General features: G+C 38.9%; 1 non-coding gene across 1 annotated transcript; it reads left to right on the top strand.

Moving 5' to 3' along the window:
- Positions 1-2209: 2209 nt before the first annotated feature.
- Positions 2210-2316, top strand: LOC111913022 (small nucleolar RNA R71). Its single transcript, XR_002857402.1, has one exon. It is a non-coding gene; the product is annotated as a small nucleolar RNA R71 (small nucleolar RNA).
- Positions 2317-8544: the final 6228 nt, after the last annotated feature.

The raw sequence follows: 8544 nt of genomic DNA on the forward strand, positions 1-8544 counted from the left end.
GAATCTTCTTTTTGTAAGCCCGTTTTAATTCCTCTCTTTTCTTTTTTACAGCATCATCCTCAGCTGCTCGGGCTTCCCTTCTCCTCTTTTTCTTCTTCACCCCATTCTTTTTTCACCTTCTCTTGCACCTCCTTTTCATCAAACTTAAATACTTCATATTTTGTGAAAGTTCGTGCTCTAGGTTTGGTACTGAAAGGTTGTTCAGCATCAACTCACCTATCATTTGCCTTCTCTTTTTCTGTGCTTACCCCATCTTCAAGAGGAATTGCATCAAGACATGTTATATGGACGTGTTGAACTTCCGTGTCCATTTCTCCTTCTGCTGTTTGTTCTTCTAAAGAATGATGAAAAATATCCAAGTCCAGAATATGCAGAGAACTAGCAACAAGCAGATCTAATTCATCCAAGTTGTTGGCAATTTCAACTGGACTCGTCGAGTCCGGTAAAGTGACTCGGCGAGTCGGATCGTATTTCACCATTTCCACTGTGTTTTCCGAGTCGGCTCCTTCCAGTAGCTTTTCTATCTCCTCCAAGTCCTTGTTAACATCTCCATCCTCTCCAGAAGGTAGCAAAAACTTGCTTGGATCTTCTTCTTGCAAAAGTGCAAGTTCTTTTTGTAGTATCTCATCATCTAAACCGATAAATGAGATCTCTTCTTTTCCTTCTTCTTCTTTCTTGGCTTCTGGTACAACTCTAAATATTGCTGACTCGTCTCCTACTCTTAACGTTAGTGTAGACTCACATACATCAATTAAAGCACATGCGGTGTTTAAAAATGACCTCCCCAAAATAATCAGAATTTCGGGGTCTTCTTCAATATCAAGCACCACAAAGTCTACTATAAATATGAACTTGTCGACTTTAATAAGAAGATCCTCACAAACGCCTCGTGGATGAATTGTTGTCTTGTCTGCCAAATGGATCTTCATGTTTACCGGCCTTGGTTCCGGTAAATTTAGCTTCTTGAAGAAAGAGAAAGGCATCAGATTGATGCTTGCACCCGAGTCGGTCAACGCTTGAGTGACAAATGCATTTCCAAACTGGCACAGAATTATGATACTCCCCAGATCGCCCTTCTTTTCAGGTAGCTCACTCAATATTATATTCGCGACTTCAGCTAAGTCTTTCCTAGCAGCAAAGAGACCTTTTAGTAAGTTGAAGTACTTGGGTGTTTTGAGCATCGTTTCTACAAATGGCACATTGACATGTAGGGCTTTAACATGCTCCATAAAGGCTCTATAGGCTTCAACTTTTTCAACAGACATGGCTTTGATTGGGAATGGCAAAGGGGGATTATATGGATTTAAGGGAATGACAGTTTTGTCATTTACGCATGGACTCGTCGAGTCCATTAGAGGGACTCGGCGAGTCTGGTCGGGCTTAGCTGGAGCCGACTCTTCTGTCTTTTCTGTCTTCCTATTGGAGATCCTCTGTGCATGTGTGAAAAATTTTTCACTTCTGGAAGTCACTGCACTCACATTCTCCATTCTCGGATTGGTTTCAGTGTTACTTGGAAGTTGACCCGGTCTTCTTTCATTCACTTGATGTGCAAGCTGTCCCAGATGCTTCTCAATGTTGAGAATGGATGCATGCTGATTCCTTAGCATATTTCTGGTCTTGTGTATTACAGCATCGTGATCATTGTGTCTCTTTTCGGACGCGGTTATGAATCTAGTGAACAATTCTTCTAAATCGGCTTTCTTTTCCATTACCGGTTCTTCCTTTTGATAGAATCTCCTCTCCTTCTGCTTGTATTTCTCCTCCTTAGCCTTCTTGTATTCTTCGTATGGGAGCCATTCCTTCTTCCGTTTCTGCCAATTCTCGTCGTATCTATCGGCACTTGAGTAGAACACTTGAGCCTTCTTGTTTCCATTTTCATCCAAATCACAATCCTTTGTGAGATGGGGCCCTCTACAATTCTCACATCCAACCCGAATAGCATGGATTGTTTGATCCATTTTTGTCATCCTCCTATCTAGACTATCGAGCTTGGCTATCACCGCCGTCATGCTATCATTTGCCGAGTTCACTACCCCCCGACTTACTTCATTTCTTGGATTGTGGTATTCTCTAGAGTGGTTAGAGAATTCTTCAATTAACTCCTTGATTATCGGGGGCGCCTTCTTCGTGAGCGGGCCTTGTGAATCGAGCAATTTCCTTGTGGTGACATTGACTCCATGATAGAAAATAGAGACCTCTTGTTGGCTAGAGGTCATGGTGTGGGCAATTTCTAAGCAAACCTTTGTATCTTTCCCAAGCTTCATAAAGAGATTCTCCGGGTTGTTGCTCGAAGTTGGCAATGTCTTTCTTTAGCTTGGCTATTTTGGAGGGCGAGAAAAGTGGTCTATGAACTCTTCTTTCATCTTGGCCCATGTGGTGACCGATCCGGGAGGACGTGACTTTAGCCAATCCTTTGCAGCTCCTTTGAACGTGACTGGAAGCATACGAAGAAGCTGGGACTCGCGTGGAACATTCGGTATATTGAAGTAGTCAGCCACATCATTCACTTCGTCCAAGTGCTTGTAGGTGTCTTCGTTATCCTTCCCATAAAAAGGAATCTCCTTGAATTGAGCGAGAATATGGCCTTTTAGTTCGAAGTAGCGGTTGCGGGAATTGCGGGCTGCACAAGTCCCAGGCCGGTGTCATCGCGCATTCTCTTCTTCCATTCCCCCATGGGGACTTCATTGATATTATCCATAGTGATAGCTAAATCGTCTTTAAACTCGGATTCGTGCTCGTATGTGGGTTCTTCTTCTTCCTTGGTCTCGTACTCGGTGTCTTCTTGAATTGGGTCGCCGATTGTCAAAGAGGCACTGGATGCTCCTGTTTTGCTGCTCCTCTTCTTGCTGAAAATGGACTTGAGGTTTTTGAGTGGCGAGTTCTTTGAAGAAGCGGATTCTCCAGCGGTTTTGCCTTTGCTCCTCCTTAGTGCGGATTCCGGGTCTTCAAGAGGAGGGACCAGAGGTGTATCAGATCCTCGGGTCATGAAACAACTGTAAACAAAACAGAAAATGCGTAAAAAGAACAAAAATAAAATAAAAATTAAAACTGTAACAGCGATGTACTCGCCGAGTCGGCACGAGTGCACTCGACGAGTTCAAGGCAAAAACAGAAAAAAAAAAATCTAGTTACTTTAAAAACGGATTTTTATCAAAACTTATACTACTTACTAACTTACCTTTTAAGTAATTTTGTGTAAGATAAATCCCACACAAAGGATCGATTAAATTAGAATTTAACGTTAATTTTAGAACCGTTCCCCGGCAACGGCGCCAAAAACTTGATGTGTGTGCAAACTCACTTAGTTTTAAACCTACTTTTAATTATAAAATAAACACACAAAGGCAGTGGACCTATCAATTGTGGTATAGTTAAATAAGTAGGGTATCAAACACAGGGAACGGTAAATTAAAACTAAAAACTAATTTTATCTAAATTAATTAATAAGTAGGGGGTTTTCTCTAGTTTTACAAGACTAGAAACTTGCTAACTATTATTTAATCTAAAACTTAGAAAAACAATGTCACACCCCGAAAACCGAAGGCGGAAACATTTCCGGGGTTGACTCCGCGTTGAGTATCAAATCCAATGTACATAGTAAGTAAAATAGAACAACCATTACAGTACATATAAAAAGTTTTACAATTGTTTCAAAAGTAAAAGTTGTATAGTTGTGATACATAGTATATATATAGAAACAAAATGAAACGGGTCTTCTGAGCACTCCGACTTCGGGTAAAAGGATCTTCAGTACCTGTTCTAACGTTGACCTGAGAACACAAGCGGTTTGAAAATCAGCATAACGCTGGTGAGATTATAAGTGGTTTTTGTTTTGGGAAAATGATCATGTTTCCTTTCTGTTTCTGAAAATGTAACACACGCCAAGAAAATCCCACATTTTCTTAAAAAGGTTGGTTGGTTGTTTCACATTATGTAAAGTAAAGTTGTACACTGAAATCATGTTTACCCATGTGAAAATGTACATTTAGGTTATCTGTTTTGTTATTCTGTTCCGGTTACGTACCAATGGATTCCCAGGAAAGTCCCATACTTTCCTGATTGTATATTACCAATTGTAAAAGATGTAAGGTTATCCAGTTTGTTACACTTTTCTAGTTATGTAAATGTTTTCCCTAGGAAAGCCCCATGATTTCCTGAATGTTGGTTACCATTTGTAAAAGATGTAAAAGATGTATTCTGGTTAGACCTGGTTATGTATAAGGTTTCCCAGGAAAGTCCCATACTTTCCTGAATGTTGGTTATCAATGTAAAAGATGTATTCTGAAACCTGGTTATCTTGTGAAATGTATAAAGTTATTCATTATTACTATAAGTAAATCTTTGTTATCCTAATTGCGAGTTCCATAACCATACTATAGACTGAACCTGTGGCAATAAGTAGTCCACAACCTTATGACTTTCGTCACCCTTGAACCATTTCGGTTCGGCTGTAGCTAGCAGCCAGGTGTGGGGTAGTCATCCCCGTATAGATCTATACACTCAAGTCACGCTCTCTAAATCCCAGAGATTCTGGTTATGGGTGTAGTCCTCCACTCGCGTATCTCTGTGGAGTGTTCACCGAGGACGTGTCTCCAACCATACAGGAATAACAAATTTACTAGTAATAATATGATAGTCCTCCACTCGCGTATCTCTGTGGAGTGTTACCGAGGACAAACAGTGTACAAGTTTCATGTTCATATGTTCTAATGTCATGCTTTTAACTGATAAAATGTGGAAAACATTTGTCAAATATATAAAACATAACAGTTTATAAAACCCATTTCACAAATAAATGTTTATGTGATCTGCATGCTCGAATGGTTACCAGTTGTGTATATATCAGTGTTAAAAGCATATGAAATGTGAAACACACACACTAAAATAAGTTTTGAGTACAAGAAACCCTTGTACTTTGCTTCTGTTCCAACCCTAAAAACAGTTAAAAACAGTGAAAAAGGGTAGGGGTATGAACTCACCAGACTCGGAAATGCGACGGTTTCGGACACTAGACGTTGGTTCGGGGCTTGATTACTCGTGATGTCCCTATGTAAAATGAAATAATTCCCATATATATCTAATTAGATTTACAATCACTTATTATATGGAACATTACACTCCAATGAGGTTAAACACCTCAAAATGAGCGTTTGGAGTAACCCAGGTGACATCTTCGGACGTGTAATGACTCTAGGGACTTGGGATTTGAGTTTACTCCCCAAGATTAAACATATTAGGGAGTTTACGGCCATATATCACACACACACATGAGTTCACGGCCGTGAACTCATGTTTGGGTAGTTTAGGGTACTAAAATGGCTTAAATGGACAAGGGAATGTTGGAATGAACTTCTAAAATGCCTTGGATTAATTTGCTTGGATTTATTCCACTTAAAAGGGAGTTCACGACTGTAAACTTGGATTTTACGGCCGTAAACTCTCCTATGGTCAAGAAAAATTGATTTGAGGCACTTAGAGCAATCACATGTGATTCTAGTAATTTTTCCATGCTTTGGGGTGATTTAAGGGCATCATTTGACACAATATTAGGAGTTTACGGCCCAAGAATATATGCCATGGCCGTAAACTCTTGTATGATGCATTTTGTTATGTTAAAGGCCCCCAAACTAATTTTAGATGGTTCTAGAATTTACCACAAGGCTTTTGGTTGAGTTTCAAGGCAAACTAACATGTAAAAATGTGTTTACTCCCCATGTTTGAGGAGTTTACGGCCCAATCACATGCCTTGGCCGTAAACTCTCTTGTGTCCCTCAAAGTTCATGTTCTAAATGTTTTAAGTCCCGATTTGTAAGCCTCAAAGTCGTATCTAAGTCCCAACAATGATTTGGAAGGGTTAATTGGCTTAAAAACCCCATTTTTTAAGTGTTTACGGCCCAACCTTGATCCTTGGCCGTAAACACATGTTCTAGGTCCTAAAACTCAAATTAAACATCAATTTGAAGGCTAAAGAGGCTAGATAACAAGTTAGGGATGTTACATCTTTGATTTGGAGCCTTAAATCTTTGTTTTTGGACCTTTGATTATGGATAAGGAGAGAGGTTGGAGAGTGATTAAGGAAAGATGGCCAAAAGCTTCAAATGAAAGCTTTGAGTCCTTTATATAGTGCTCGGGAATTGGACACGACGAAATTCTACCCGATACCGGTGTTAGGCAGGGCTTTTGGTCGCACCCGACCAAGTTGCCGTAGCCCGATATGGTCGATTCTAGAATTATTCTGATAACTATTATGGGGTGTTAGAATGATTTCAAATGGCATTAAGACACCCATTAAGTCATTTTAGATTAATACAAGTTAATGACTTAATTAAATGGCGAAATCGAAAATGGATTTGGAAACGACATTTGGTTGATCGAGTTGGATTACAATTTGAGTTACATGAAGTGATATGAAATTTTGGGTTGTTACAAACAAAGAATTAACTAGATTCAATAATGGGAAGGAACTTCTGTTTAGTTCAACTCAATTGATCCTATGGTTGATTTCAAGGTAATGGTGCAATAGATTAATTCTTTTCTTGGTTACCGATTCAAGTGATTAGATTCGCGTTCACTACACTAATCCTTAGCAAATAAACTAACTTAAACAGTGGCCAGTTGTCTAATTTAATTAAATTCACTAAATTAATTATTCGGGTTAATTTATACTTGCAATAGTTAACTAATTTGGTCCTTTAATTAACTTCTTGTTAATGGTCATCACACAAGCTTGCACATGAATTTACTTAATTTTCTTATTAACTCTAGTTTCATGTTCACTAATCCTAGACATATGGCAAAGTGGTCACATAGCATATGAGGTTGATAATCAAAAGATGTTCATTCTATTTAATTACCTTCCTATTAACAGAAAATTAATTATTATTCACACACAATGTTCTTTAGCAAGCTAAAATAACAAAAATCACCAATTTAGAATTAATCCTACCAATAATCAAACCATAGTATCAATTTTGTATCCCCAAACAGAAGTCTAAAAGTTTTAGCTCATGATTGAAGTAAATAACAGCAAACAAACAGATTCTAATTGTTTAACCATAATGACAAAACAAAAGATTAAGTAGAATGATGAAATTTGCCTCAATTCTTCCTTCGGAATTGGATTCTAGCTTGTATCTTCGTCCTCTAGGGTTTTTCTGACTTCTTAATCACCGCTAAACTCTTCAGAATCGCTCTAGAATTCTCCCCCATCGTTCTGAGGAGTTATCTTTATATATGTTAATCGACTTGTCGAGTCAGGTGCCGACTCGACAAGTCCATCTGTCAATCCCCGTATTGTGATAAGGCTCTGGGTTTCCTAGTCTTTATCTTCTCAAATATTCGCGTGGACTCACCGAGTAGTCGACCCTACTCGCCGAGTAGGTTGTATTTTTAGTGTTTTTCTTCTTTGTTCCATTCTCGAACTCTCAACCACTTCTCCTGCTTCCTTTTGCTTATGAGCTTCATTTTTGGACTGAAAACATAATTAAAACACTTTTAAGTACCTTTTGTCCACGAAATGCAATAATTTAGCTAATAAATGAATAAAAATCTACACTTAATATGAACTAAATGTGCACATATCAGAGAGTGAGCCTTCGAAAATCATTTGTAGTTGGGTTTAACCAATTTCTTTTTCGATCTGATAGGTAGATCAACACTTGATTTTGAACTTGATGTCGGCCGTTGAGATGACGTTGATTTAGGCTTCAGGGGAGCATCTCTTGGATTTGGCTTCTTCGCCGACATTCGCTTCTTGACCTTGGGATTTAGATTATTGGCCTTGTGTGTTTGATTCTTGGCCTTCTGCGCGTTCCAGTCACCATTGTCTGAGCGTGAACTTGAGGGGTTTCTTTTGGGGTATCTCCCTCTTAGTGTTTCTGCCAGCCATGTGCGTAGTAGAGTTGTTTCACAGTGAAAGCATGTCTTTTTCTTCACTGTAGAGTTGTTTCTTCCTGCCCCTGGTGGCGTATCCTTGCCTTGTTTTTTATTGTTCCCAGATGCACACTTGCAGCAAGTCGGCTGCTTTGCGTGAATTGGTGGCATGTATTTCTCAACGGTAGGTTGATCAGAAGCAGTTGAGTTCGAAGCAACAGATTCAGAGTTCAAGGAGTCATTGGATTGTTCAATTGTTTTCTCCTTGTTCTCATCATCTGCTACTTTACCTGCACATGAAGTAGCATTAGTATTGTTCAGCTCGACACCCTCAGTTGCCTGTTCAACAACTGGTTTACCGTATACCATAAATGGTTCTCGGTCAATCTTTTCCTGAGTCAAAGGTATGGATATATAGTTATGATTGAAAGGGGGAGGAACACTATCATACCCTAGACCCTTGTTTTAATTATCTTTGAATTTCAATTGATTTTCAAATAAGGACTCGACTGTCTTACTTGACGCAGTGTAATTTTTGAAACTAACATCTGTTTTTCCACACTTTATTTTCAAAGCGTCAAGTTCTTTAGTTACAGCAACAAGTTTTTTCTTAATGTGATCATACTTTTCACACTTATTGCTGTAATCTTCTTGTAGTTTTCGAAAAACCTT

This window comes from Lactuca sativa, chromosome 5 (genome assembly GCF_002870075.4).
Source record: "Lactuca sativa cultivar Salinas chromosome 5, Lsat_Salinas_v11, whole genome shotgun sequence".
Lineage (NCBI taxonomy): Eukaryota > Viridiplantae > Streptophyta > Magnoliopsida > Asterales > Asteraceae > Lactuca > Lactuca sativa.